Source organism: Arachis hypogaea, chromosome 13 (genome assembly GCF_003086295.3).
Source record: "Arachis hypogaea cultivar Tifrunner chromosome 13, arahy.Tifrunner.gnm2.J5K5, whole genome shotgun sequence".
Lineage (NCBI taxonomy): Eukaryota > Viridiplantae > Streptophyta > Magnoliopsida > Fabales > Fabaceae > Arachis > Arachis hypogaea.
This window is the reverse complement of record NC_092048.1, coordinates 82,461,576-82,476,066: the sequence shown is the minus strand read 5'-3', so window position 1 is coordinate 82,476,066 and position 14,491 is coordinate 82,461,576. Positions and strand designations below refer to the sequence as shown.

The 14,491-nt window shown below is 39.7% G+C and overlaps 1 non-coding gene across 1 annotated transcript; it reads right to left on the bottom strand.

The window, feature by feature from the left end:
* Nucleotides 1–3,366: 3,366 nt before the first annotated feature.
* Nucleotides 3,367–3,474, bottom strand: LOC112738911 (small nucleolar RNA R71). Its single transcript, XR_003169859.1, has one exon. It is a non-coding gene; the product is annotated as a small nucleolar RNA R71 (small nucleolar RNA).
* Between the last annotated feature and the right edge of the window lie 11,017 nt (nt 3,475–14,491).

Here is a 14,491-nt window from a genome sequence, read left to right as displayed (position 1 = left end):
ACTTATGTATTTTCCACGGTAGAGTTTCTGCACTCCATAGATTAAGGTGTGGAGCTCTGCTGTTCCTCATAGATTAATGCAAAGTACTACTGTTTTCTATTCAATTCATCTTATTTCGCTTCTAAGATATTCATTCGCACTTCAACCTGAATGTGATGAATGTGACAATCATCATCATTCCCTATGAACGCGTGCCTGACAACCACTTCCGTTCTACATTAGATTGAATGAGTATCTCTTAGATCTCTTAATCAGAATCTTCGTGGTATAAGCTAGATTGATGGCGGCATTCATGAGAGTTCGGAAAGTCTAAATCTTGTCCGTGATATTCCGAGTAGGACTCTGGGATTGAATGACTGTGACGAACTCCAAACTCGCGAGTGCTGGGCGTAGTGACAGACGCAAAAGGATTAGCCATGCAGTGACAGCGCATCGAACCATTTTCACAGAGAGGAATAGGATGCAACCAACGACAAGGGTGATGCCTCTAGACGATTAGCCGTGTTGTGACAGAGCATTTGGACCATTTTCCCGAGAGGATTGAAAGTAGCCATTGGCACCGGTGACATCCTTACACAAAGCCAGCCATAGAAAGGAGTAAGACTGATTGGATGAAGACAGCAGGAAAGCAGAGGTTCCGAGGAATGAATGCATCTCCATACGCTTATCTAAAATTCTCACCAATGATTTACATAAGTATTTCTATCCTTATTTTAGTATTAATTTCGAAAACTCCATAACTATTTTATATCTGCCTGACTGAGATTTACAAGGTGACCATAGCTTGCTTCAAGCCGACAATCTCCATGGGATCGACCCTTACTCACGTAAGGTTTATTACTTGGACGACCCAGTGCACTTGCTGGTTAGTTATGCGAAGTTGTGAAGATATGTTTAGACCATGGTTCTGTGCATCCGTTTTTGGGGCCATCGCTAGGGAATCAATTTCGAACAATAATTCACAACCTGAGTAACAATATCGCATACCAAGTTTTTGGCGCCGTTGCCGGGGATTGTTCAAGTCTGGACAACTGACGGTTCATCTTGTTGCTCAGATTGGGTAACTTTCTTTTCGTTTTCTTTTCAAAAAGTTTTCAAAAATCTTTCAAAAAATCTTTCAAAAAAATTTCTCCTTATTTTTCAAAAAAAAATTTAAAATAAAAACGTTTTCAAAAATATATTTTTCTTCAGAATTTTTAAGAATGAATTCTAGAGTTTCATGAAGCATGTTGAAGCATGCTGGCTATAAAACCATGTCTAAATTCTTTGGGACAGAGGTTTTGGCTTAAAAATTGAATGAATTACACTCATATTTTTACTAAAGCTTGGCTGGCTATTAAGCCATGCCTGACCCTTTGATTGGAGCTTTAGACTAAAGAGCATAAGATTCCTGGAATTCATATTAAAAATTTTTGAATCCTTATTTTCCTTTTTCAAAATAATTTTCGAAAAAATTCCAAAAAAAAAAATTTAGAAAATCATAAAAATCAAAAAAATATTTTTGTGTTTCTTGTTTGAGTCATGTGTCATGTTACTCATCTTGCATTTTTCGAAAATTCATGCATTCATAGTGTTCTTCATGATCTTCAAGTTGTTCTTGGTAAGTCTTCTTGTTTGATCTTGATGTTTTCTTGTTTTGTGTTATATGATGTTTTTCATATGCATTCTTGCATCCATAGAGTCTAAGCATCAAAGATTTCTAAGTTTGGTGTCTTGCATGTTTTCTTTACATTAAAAATTTTTCAAAAATATGTTCTTGATGTTCATCATGATCTTCATAGTGTTCTTGGTGTTCATCTTGACATTCATAATTTTCATGCATGCATCACATGTTTTGATCTAAAATTTTCATGCATTGCATAATTTTCATGTTTTTCTCTCTCATCATTCAAAATTCAAAAATAAAAAAAAATATCTTCCCCTTTTTCTCTTAAAATTTCGAAAATTTGGATTGACCTTTTCAAAAATTTTTAAAATCTAGTTGTTTTTATGAGTCAAATCAAAGTTTCAATTTAAAAATCTCATCTTTTTCAAAAATCATATCTTTTTCATTTTTCTGAGTTATTTTCGAAAATTTCAAAAATATTTTTCAAAAATCTTTTTCTTATCTTTATATCATAATTTTCGAAAATAACATCATCAATTAATGTTTTGATTCAAAATTTCAAGTTTGTTACTTACTTGTTAAGAAAGATTCAAACTTTAAGTTATATAATCATATCTTGTGATTTCTTGTGAATCAAGTCATTAATTGAGATTTTAAAAATCAAATCTTTTTTAAAAACTAATTTCTATCATATCTTTTCAAAAATATCTTCTTATCTTACCTTTTTCAAAAAAGTGATTGCAAAATATCTTTTCTAACTTCCTAACTTCTTATCTTTTCAAAATTGGTTTCAACTAACTAACTAACTTTTTGTTTGTTTCTTACTTTTTTCAAAACTACCTAACTAACTCTCTCTCTCTAATTTTCGAAAAAAAATCTTCCCTCTTTTTCAAAATTTCTTTTTAATTAGACTAATTATTTTATTTTTTTATTTGAATTTTCGAAAAAACTACTAACCTTTTTCAAAAACTATTTTCGAAAATCAATAACTTTTTTTCAAAAATTATTTTCGAAAATTCTCTCCGCCTCTCACCCCCTTCTATTTATTTGTTCATCTACTAACACTTCTCTTCATCTCACATCTCTGCTCCTATCATCACCTTTGTGTTTGGATTCTTCATTCTTCTTCACCCCTGTTCCTTTTCTTCTTCTACTAACAATAAGGAACCTCTTTACTGTGACATAGAGGATTCCTCTTCTTTTCTTTTTCTCTTCTCTTTCTTATGAGCAGGGACAAAGAAAAAGGCATTCTTGTTGAAGCTGATCCAGAACCTGAAAGGACTCTGAAGAGAAAATTAAGAGAAGCTAAATTACAACAATCCAAAGACAACCTTATTGAAAATTTCGAACAAGTAAAGGAGATGGCAGCCGAACCCAACAACAATAATGCAATGAGAATGCTTGGTGACTTTACTGCACCTAATTCCAATTTACATGGAAGAAGCATCTCCATTCCTACCATTGGAGCAAAGAATTTTGAGCTGAAACCTCAGCTAATTTCTCTGATGCAGCAGAACTGCAAGTTTCATGGACTTCCATCTGAAGATCCTTTTCAGTTCTTAACTAAATTCTTGCAAATCTATGATACTGTTAAGACTAATGGAGTAGATCCTGAAGTCTACAGGCTCATGCTTTTCCCTTTTGCTGTAAGAGACAGAGCTAGAATATGGTTGGACTCTCAACCCAAAGACAGCCTGAACTCTTGGGATAAGCTGGTCACGGCTTTCTTAGCCAAGTTCTTTCCTCCTCAAAAGCTGAGCAAGCTTAGAGCTGATGTTCAAACCTTCAGACAGAAAGAAGGTGAATCCCTCTATGAAGCTTGGGAAAGATACAAGTAGCTGACCAAAAAGTGTCCTTCTGACATGCTTTCAGAATGGACCATCCTGGATATATTCTATGATGGTTTATCTGAGCTATCAAAGATGTCATTGGATACTTCTGCAGGTGGATCCATTCACCTAAAGAAAACGCCTGCAGAAGCTCAAGAACTCATTGACATGGTTGTTAATAACCAGTTTATGTACACTTCTGAGAGGAATCCTGTGAGTAATGGGACGCCTATGAAGAAGGGAGTTCTTGAAATTGATACTCTGAATGCCATACTAGCTCAGAATAAAATCTTGACTCAGCAAGTCAATATGATTTCTCAGAGTCTGACTAGAATGCAAGCTGCATCCAACAGTACTCAAGAGGCTTCTTATGAGGAAGAAGCTTATGATCCTGAGAACCCTGCAATAGCAGAGGTAAATTACATGGGTGAACCATATGGAAACACCTATAATCCATCATGGAGAAATCATCCAAACCTCTCATGGAAGGATCAAAGGCCTCAACAAGGCTTTAATAATGGTGGAAGAAACAGGTTTAGCAATAGCAAGCCTTTTCCATCATCCACTCAGCAACAGACAGAGAACTCTGAGCAGAATCCATCTAGCTTAGCAAATTTTGTCTCTGATCTATCTAAGGCCACTGTAAGTTTCATGAATGAAACAAGGTCTTCCATTAGAAATTTGGAAGCACAAGTGGGCCAGCTGAGTAAAAGGATCACTGAAATCCCTCCTAGTACTCTCCCAAGCAATACAGAAGAGAATCCAAAAGGAGAGTGCAAGGCCATTGAATTAATTACCATGGCCGAACCCACAAGAGAGGAGAAGGACGTGAATCCCAAGGAGGAAGACCTCCTGGGACGTCCAGTGATCAATAAGGAGCTTCCCTCTGAGGAACCTAAGGAATCTGAGACTCATCTAGAGACCATAGAGATTCCATTGAACCTCCTTATGCCATTCATGAGCTCTGATGAGTATTCCTGTTCTGAAGAGAATGAGGATGTTACTGAAGAGCAAGCTGCCAAGTTCCTTGGTGCAATCATGAAGCTAAATAACAAATTATTTTGTATTGAAACTTGGGAAGATGAACCTCCCTTGTTCACCAATGAACTAAGTGATCTGGATCAACTGACATTGCCACAGAAGAGACAGTATCCTGGAAAGTTCATAATACCTTGTACCATAGGCACCATGATCTTTAAGGCTCTGTGTGACCTTGGTTCAGGGATAAACCTCATGCCCCTCTCTGTAATAGAGAAACTGGGAATCTATGGGGTGCAAGCTGCTAAAATCTCATTAGAGATGGCAGACAATTCAAGAAAACAGGCTTATGGACAAGTAGAGGACGTGTTAGTAAAGGTTGAAGGCCTTTACATCCCCGCTGATTTCATAGTCCTGGATACTGGAAAGGAAGAGGATGAATCCATCATCCTAGGAAGACCTTTCCTAGCCACAGCAAGAGCTGTGATTGATGTGGACAGAGGAGAATTGATCCTTCAATTAAATAAGGACAACATTGTGTTTACAACTCAAGGATCTCTCTCTGCATCCATGGAGAGGAAGCAGAAAAAGCTTCTCTCAAAGCAGAGGCCCCCACAGTCAAACTCTAAGTTTGGTGTTGGGAGGCCACAACCAAACTCTAAGTTTGGTGTCAAACCCCCATATCTAAACTATAAGTTTGGTATTGGGAGGTCTCAACAAAGCTCTGCACATCTGTGAGGCTCCATGAGAGCCCACTGTCAAGCTATTGACATTAAAGAAGCGCTTGTTGGGAGGCAACCCAATGTTTATTTATCTAATTTTATTTTTGTTTTTCATGTTTTCTTAGGTTCATGATCATGTGGAGTCACAAAATAAATGAAAAATTTAGAAACAGAATCAAAAACAGCGGAAGAAAAATCACACCCTGGAGGAAGCACCTGTCTGGCGTTCATCGCCAGAACAGAGCATGGTTCTGGCGCTGAACGCCCAAAATGGGCAGTATCTGGGCGCTGAACACCCAAAATGGGCAACATCTGGGCGCTGAACGCCAGAATTGCACCCTGGAGAAGAGCTGGCGCTGAATGCCCAGAACAAGCATGGTTCTGGCGTTCAACACCAGAAATGGGCAACAAATGGGCGTTGAACGCCCAAAATGGGCACCAACCTAGCGCTGAACGCCCAGAGTTGTGTGCAAGGGCATTTTACATGCCTAATTTGGTGCAAGGTTGTAAATCCTTGAACACCTCAGGATCTGTGGACCCCACAGGATCATCTCAGGATCTGTGGACCCCACAGGATCCCTACCTACCTCCACTCACTCTCTTCTCTCTTCTCAATCATCCTCTATTCCTAATAAACACTCTTCCCCAAAACCCTTCACCTATCACCTCCATCTCTCTTCCCTATTAACCCTACACCACTCACATTCACGCACTCTTCCCCATAAACCTACCCAATAAACTCTACCTACCTTCAAAATTTAAATCAATTTCCCACCCAAACCACCCATATGGCCGAACCTTAACCCCCCTCCCTTCCCTATATAAAGCCTTCCATTCTTCCTCATTTTCACACAACACAACCCTTTCTTCTCTTCTTGGCCGAAACACACATCCCTCCTCTTCTCCATCTTTTCTTCTTCTTCTTCATCTAATTCTTTATTTTCTTGCTCGAGGGCGAGCAATATTCTAAGTTTGGTGTGGTAAAAGCATAAGCTTTTTGTTTTTCCATTACCATTGATGGCACCTAAGACCGGAGAATCCTCTAGAAAAGGGAAAGGGAAGACAAAAACTTCCACATCCGAGTCATGGGAGATGGAAAGATTCATCTCCAAAGCTCATCAAGACCACTTCTATGATGTTGTGGCCAAGAAGAAGGTGATCCCCGAGGTCCCTTTCAAACTCAAAAGAAATGAGTATCCGGAGATCCGATATGAAATTCAAAGAAGAGGTTGGGAAGTTCTAACAAATCCCATCCAACAAGTCGGCGTCCTAATGGTTCAAGAGTTCTATGCCAATGCATGGATCACCAAGAACCATGATCAAAGTAAGAACCCGGATCCAAAGAACTATGTTACAATGGTTCGGGGGAAAATACTTGGATTTTAGTCCGGAAAATGTGAGGTTGGCGTTTAACTTGCCTATGATGCAAGGAGATGAACGCCCCTACACTAGAAGGGTCAACTTTAATCAAAGGTTGGACCAAGTCCTCATGGACATATGTGTGGAAGGAGCTCAATGGAAGATTGACTCCAAAGGCAAGCCGGTTCAACTAAGAAGATTGGGCCTCAAGCCTGTGGCTAGAGGATGGTTGGAGTTCATCCAACACTCCATCATCCCCACTAGCAACCGATCTGAAGTTACTATGGATCGGGCCATCATGATCTATAGCATCATGATTGGAGAAGAAGCAGAGGTTCATAAAGTCATCTCCCTTGAACTCTACAAAATAGCCGAAAAGCCCTCTCCTAGGGCAAGGCTAGCTTTTCCTCATCTTATCTGCCATCTATGTTACTCAGCTGGAGCTTCCATAGAAGGAGACATTCACATTGAGGAAGAGAAGCCCATCACTAAGAAAAAGATAGAGGAGGTAAGAGAGCCCATTCATGGAGCTCAAGAGGCGCAGGAAGCTCATCACCATGAGATCCTGAAGATGCCTCATGTGCATTTTCCTCCACAAAACTATTGGGAGCAAATTAACACCTCCCTAGGAGAATTAAGTTCCAACATGGGACAACTAAGGGTGGAACATCAAGAGCACTCCATCATCCTTCATGAAATAAGAGAAGATCAAAAAGCAATGAGGGAGGAGCAACAAAGACAAGGAAGAGACATAGAAGAGCTCAAGGACATCATTGGTTCCTCAAGAAGGAAACGCCACCATCACTAAGGTGGACTCATTACTTGTTTTTACTTTCTCTGTTTTTCGTTTTCTCTATGTTAAGTGCTTATCTATGTTTGTGTCTTCATTACATGATCATTAGTAGTTAGTAACTTTGTCTTAAAGTTATGAATGTCCTATGAATCTATCACCTCTCTTAAATGAAAAATGTTTTAATTCAAAAGAACAAGAAGTACATGAGTTTCGAATTTATCCTTGAACTTAGTTTAATTATATTGATGTGGTGACAATGCTTCTTGTTTTCTGAATGAATGCTTGAACAGTGCATATGTCTTTTGAAGTTGTTGTTTAAGAATGTTAAATATGTTGGCTCTTGAAAAAATGATGACAAGGAGACATGTTATTTGATAATCTGAAAAATCATAAAAGTGATTCTTGAAGCAAGAAAAAGCAGCAAAGAACAAAGCTTGCAGAAAAAAAATAAGCGAAAAAAAAAGAAGGAAAAAAAAAGCAAGCAGAAAAAGCCAAAAGCTCTTAAAACCAAGAGGCAAGAGCAAAAAGCCAATAACCCTTAAAACCAAAAGGCAAGGGCAAATAAAAATGATCCCAAGGCTTTGAGCATCAGTGGATAGGAGGGCCTAAAGGAATAAAATCCTGGCCTAAGCGGCTAAACTAAGCTGTCCCTAACCATGTGCTTGTGGCGTGAAGGTGTCAAGTGAAAACTTGAGACTGAGCGATTAAAGTCAAGGTCCAAAGCAAAAGAAGAGTGTGCTTAAGAACCCTGGACAGCTCTAATTGGGGACTTTAGCAAAACTGAGTCACAATCTGAAAAGGTTCACCCAATTATGTGTCTGTGGCATTTATGTATCCGGTGGTAATACTGGAAAACAAAGTGCTTAGGGCCACGGCCAAGACTCATAAAATAGTTGTGTTCAAGAATCATCATACTGAACTAGGAGAATCAATAACACTATCTGAACTCTGAGTTCCTATAGATGCCAATCATTCTGAACTTCAATGGATAAAGTGAGATGCCAAAACTATTCAAGAGGCAAAAAGCTATAAGTCCCGCTCATTTAATTAGAGCTATGTTTCATTGATAGTTTGGAATTTATATTATATTCTCTTATTTTTATCATATTTGATTTTCAGTTGCTTGGGGATAAGCAACAATTTAAGTTTGGTGTTGTGATGAGCGGATAATTTATACGCTTTTTGGCATTGTTTTTAGTATGTTTTTAGTAGAATCTGGTTACTTTTAGGGATGTTTTCATTAGTTTTTATGTTAAATTCATATTTCTGGACTTTACTATGAGTTTGTGTGTTTTTCTGTGATTTCAGGTATTTTCTGGCTGAAATTGAGGGACTTGAGCAAAAATCAGATTCAGAGGTTGAAGAAGGACTGCTAATGCTGTTGGATTCTGACATTCCGGCACTCAAAATGGATTTTCTGGAGCTTCAGAACTCAAAATGGCGCGCTTTCAATTGAGTTGGAAAGTAGACATCCAGGGCTTTCCAGAAATATATAATAGTCCATACTTTGCCCACGTTTAAATGACGCAAACTGGCGTTCAACACCAGCTCTCTGCCCAATTCTGGCGTCCAGCGCTAGAAACAAGTTGCAAAGTGGAGTTCAACGCCCAAACTGGCACAAAAGCTGGCGTTCAACTCCAAGAATGACCTCTCCACGTGTAGACTTCAAGCTCAGCCCAAGCACACACCAAGTGGGTCCCGGAAGTAGATTTATGCGTCAATTACTTACTTCTGTAAACCCTAGTAGCTAGTTTATTATAAATAGGACCGTTTACTATTGTATTAGACATCTTTGGATTATCTTTTGATCTATTGATCACGTTTGGGGGCTGGCCATTCGGCCATGCCTGGACCTTCATTACTTATGTATTTTCCACGGTAGAGTTTCTGCACTCCATAGATTAAGGTGTGGAGCTCTGCTGTTCCTCAAAGATTAATGCAAAGTACTACTGTTTTCTATTCAATTCATCTTATTTCGCTTCTAAGATATTCATTCGCACTTCAGCCTGAATGTGATGAATGTGACAATCATCATCATTCCCTATGAACGCGTGCCTAACAACCACTTCTGTTCTACATTAGATTGAATGAGTATCTCTTAGATCTCTTAATCAGAATCTTCGTGGTATAAGCTAGATTGATGGCGGCATTCATGAGAATCCGGAAAGTCTAAACCTTGTCCGTGGTATTCCGAGTAAGACTCTGGGATTGAATGACTGTGACGAACTCCAAACTCGCGAGTGCTGGGCGTAGTGACAGACGCAAAAGGATAGTAAATTCTATTCCAGTATGATCGAGAACCTCCAAGATGATTTACCATGCAGTGACAGCGCATCGGACCATTTTCACAGAGAGGAATAGGATGCAACCAACGACAAGGGTGATGCCTCCAGACGATTAGCCGTGCTGTGACAGAGCATTTGGACCATTTTCCCGAGAGGATTGAAAGTAGCCATTGGCACCGGTGACATCCTTACACAAAGCCAGCCATAGAAAGGAGTAAGACTGATTGGATGAAGACAGCAGGAAAGCAGATGTTCAGAGGAATGAATGCATCTCCATACGCTTATCTGAAATTCTCACCAATGATTTACAAAAGTATTTCTATCCTTATTTTAGTATTAATTTCGAAAACTCCATAACTATTTTATATCCGCCTGACTGAGATTTACAAGGTGACCATAGCTTGCTTCAAGCCGACAATCTCCGTGGGATCGACCCTTACTCACGTAAGGTTTATTACTTGGACGACCCAGTGCACTTGCTGGTTAGTTATGCAAAGTTGTGAAGATATGTTTAGACCATGGTTCTGTGCATCCGTTTTTGGTGCCATCGCCAGCGAATCAATTTCGAACAATAGTTCACAACCTGAGTAACAATATCGCATACCAGGGATCTTCTTGTTTCTCCACCTCCTTGGTGCCTTCTTCTTTGTTCTTTTTGATGTTGCCCTGCTCTTTGTGACCTCTTCTTTCAAGGAAATTTTGTTGCTGGTCTCATATGACTCTCGTGGTTTAGGTTCCTCCTGATCTTCCTTAGGCTGTGACAACTGCCGATTATCCTGTTCATCAACCAAAGGGGTTCCCAGGTGTACGGCTTGTGCTTCAATGCTTGTTTCTTCCACCAGTGCTTTGTCGTGCTCTCCCCTTGGTTCCTTGCTTTTCTGATCTGCTTCTTGTGAGGGTTTGAAGACATTGAATGCGAGTTGTTCGTCATGTATCCTCAATATTAGCTCTCCTCGCTCCATATCTATGAGCGCTCTGGCTGTAGCTAGGAATGGTCTTCCCAATATGATTGGGTGAATGTGACTCTCTTCCATTTCTACTATGACAAAGTCTGTGGGAAGGAAGTAGTTCCCAACCTTCACTAACACGTTTTCCACCACTCCTACTGCTTGTTTTTGAGTTTTGTCAGCCAGCCTGATGACTACATCTGTGGGCATTAGCTCATTGATCTGCAGCTTCTTCATAAGGGATAAAGGCATTAAGTTGATGCTTGCTCCCAGATAACAGAATCCCTTATCAAACATTGTTTCTCCTATGGCACAGGGGATGTGAAAACTCCATGGGTCCTTCCTTTTTGTAGGCATCTCTGGTTGAATGAGAGCACTGCACTCCTTATTCATCACTATTGTTTGCCCTCCTTTGAGTGAGCTTTTCCTGGTCAGCAGCTCCTTCATATACTTAATGTATGAGGGCATTTGTTGGAGGGCCTTGATGAATGGTATGTTTACATGGAGAGATGCAAACATGTTAAGAAACCTTGAGTATATTCTCTTCTCTACACCACCCTTGAGTCTTTGGGGAAAAGGTGCATAGAGTCTCAGCAGCTCCTTCTGTGAAATTTTGGTTTCTTGGTAATCCTCTTCCTGTTTCTCTGCTGATGTATCTCCAGGTTGTTCTAATGGTTTGTTCGGCTCTTCCTCACTCCCCTTATCACTTATAGTGACCATCTTGCAATCTTCCCATCTGACCTTCTTTGCTTCACCTCTCGGGTTCTTCTCTGTGTCACTTGGGAAGCTATCAGTAGGTTTGGGAATCTTCTCAGAGAGGTATCCCACTTGAAATTCTAGCCTCTTGATGGTGTCTCCCTGGTTCTTGATATTGGCTCGCACTTCCTCTTTGAACACTTTGTTATCTTGGATTTCCTTACATATGCCTTCAAGTAGAGTCTCAATCCTTGATAGTCTTTCTTCTGATGATGGTGAGTTGAGATTGGAGGAATGAGAAGGGCCATTTTGGCTTTGGTATGGATGTTGAGGTGTGTTGTTAGGTGGGTGCTGATATGATCTCTGTGTGGAATGTTGGTGAGCTGCATTGTTGTTGTGGTTGTGGCATCTCTCATCTTGGCCTTGGTCTTGTTGATTTTCCCACCCAAAGTTTGGGTAGTTCCTCCAACCAGGATTATAGGTTTTGGAGTATGGGTCATGGTTCTACCTAGGTGGATTTCCAATGTAGTTGGCTTGTTCCTGATCACCCTCTACTTCTTCATTCACTCCTTCTTGAGCTGCTGTTGAGATGGTGATTACTGCTACTTGATTCCTCTCCATCTTCTTGGTAAGGTCAGCCAGCTGCTTGGTGATCATCTTATTTTGAGCTAGCAGTGCATCCACGTTGTTCAGCTCCATCACTCCTCTAGTGTTGCCTCTTTTAGAAGCATAGAATTAGTCATTCTCAGCTACAGTCTCAATGACGTCTATGGCTTCTTCAATGGTCTTCTTCTTGTTCAGAGATCCCCCGGATGAGTGGTCTACTGCCTTCTTTGATTCATAAGAAAGACCTTCATAGAAAATGTGTAACTGTACCCATTCATTGAATATATCTGGCGGGCACCTTCTTGTCAAGTCTTTAAATCTCTCCCATGCTTCGTAGAGAGTCTCACCATCCTGTTGCTGAAAGTTTGAACATCAGCTTTCAACCTATTGATTCTTTGAGGAGGATAGAATCTCGCCAAGAACTTATTCACCACATCCTCCCAGGTTGTTAAACTCTCCTTCGGGAAGGATTCCAGCCATTTAGATGCCTTATCCTTGAGTGAGAAGGGGAATAGAAGCAGTCTGTAGGTGTCAGGATGAACACCATTAGACTTCACAGTATCACATATCCTCAGGAAGGTGGTTAGATGTTGATTGGGATCTTCTTGAACACTTCCTCCAAATGAACAGTTGTTTTGAACAAGGGTGATGAGCTGTGGCTTTAGTTCAAAGTTGTTGGCATGTATGGTTGGCTTTTGGATGCTACTTCCACAGTTTCCTGGGTTTGGATTGATGTAAGATCCCAGAACTCTTCTCTCTTGCCCAGCATGATGTACTAGGCCCTCTCTGTCATGGTTGTGAGCTTCTTCTTCATGATGGTTTTCCATATTCTCATCCATGTTTGGTTCAAAATACTCCTCCTCTTCCTCAGCACTAACGACTCTCTTTCCTCTTGCTTCCCTCCTCAACCTAAGGAAGGTCCTCTCAGGTTCAGAATCAAAGGAAGTTGAAGCCTTGCTTCTTCTACCTGCCATACAACCCACAAGTCACAAGCAAGAAAGATAGATGCAGACAGTATTCCCTGCAGAAATGTTGTTAGTGTGAGTGATGCAATATATCAAACAGTTAGTGGGTCAGTGAACTAAATAGTAAAAAATGTGCAGATAACACCGCAAACGGGTAAAGGGTAAAGGGAAGGAAATAACTAAAACTGAAAGTAAATTACTCGAATGAAATTAAATCAAACAAAAGAGAAAAAAAATGCTCAATCTAGTTATCCACCAATTTAATCATTGTTGATGCAAAATCAATCACCGGCAACGGCGCCATAAACTTGATGCACGGAAACTTGTCACTCAACAATTTCCCTCGGCAAGTATACCGAATTATCGTCAAGTAAAAATTCACAATAGAGTGAGGTCGAATCCCACAGGGATTGATTGGTCAATCAACTTTAATTAGAGGAATGTTCTAGTTGAGCTAAGCAGAGTTTGATGTGAGAGTTGCAGGAAATTAAATGGCGGAAAGTAAATAGCAGAAAATGTAAATGATGGGAATAAAGAACTGAATATAAATGATGGAAAGTAAATTGCAGAATCTTAAATGGGGAATGGGGAATTTAGCATGAAAGTAAATTACAGAAATTAAAGAGAATGGGTAAGATCAGAAATGGGGATTCATTGGGCTTAGGAGATGTTGCATTCTCTGGATCAAGTTCATTTTCATCTCTTCCTCAATCAATGCATTCATTGATCTCCTTGGCAATCTTAAGTGATTGAATTCCAATTCCTTGGTAATTCAATCTCTCAAATCTTGATCAATAGTCAATTCCTTGGTCCAATTGCTCATGAGAAGAGATGAAGTATAGTCACTGATTATACCACATGTATTTCCAACTCAAAGTGTTGGTAGGATTATATGTCACTATATCCATCCAAACCCCAATTTGGTCCAACATAAGAAAGCATTTCTAGCATGATCTCTTCATTCTTCTTCCAAGGTTCTGAAGAGATCCAAGTATGAATAGCTTCTTTTCCAAGACAACTACCCAATTCGATGAAGATTGAAAGCTTTCTAGTAAAATCAAGAGAAAAGAAAGAAGAAGAATAATGAAAACTATTATTGATCCATCAAATTACAACAGAGCTCCCTAACCCAATGAAAGGGGTTTAGTTGTTCATGGCTCTGGGAATGGAAAACAAAGATGGAGAATGCATTCTGAAAGTAAAACTAGAAGTTGCAGAGAAAGTAAAATTATACAGAGAGTAGTTCTCACAATCCAAAAGCTGCTCTCTAGTTCAAAACTACTCCTATTTATACTACTCTTCTAATCTTCTAGTTGGCTCTTCAAGTCTTGGATATGGGCCTTTGGATCTTGAGTTGAAGCAGTTATCATCTTTAGTGGGCTCAGCTTCACTTGCAGAGAAAGTGTGCAGTAGGCATGGACTTTAGCTTAGGGCGTTAGTGGTGTTAACGTTAAGTGAAAATATGGGGTCGAGAACGTTAGTGACAATCACCTTTTTCACTAACGTTCCTAACCCAAAATGGTCCACGTTAACTTCAACGTTAGTGGCACTAACGTGACCACTAACGTTGCCTCTTGGCCCTTCGCAAACGTTATTGGGGTTTACCTTTCCCAATAACATTTAGAGTACCCCTTTCTCCCTACGTTAGAGTTCACATTAGTATAGTTAACTTGACTGAAAGAACTGGAAGATTGATGGTTTAGAA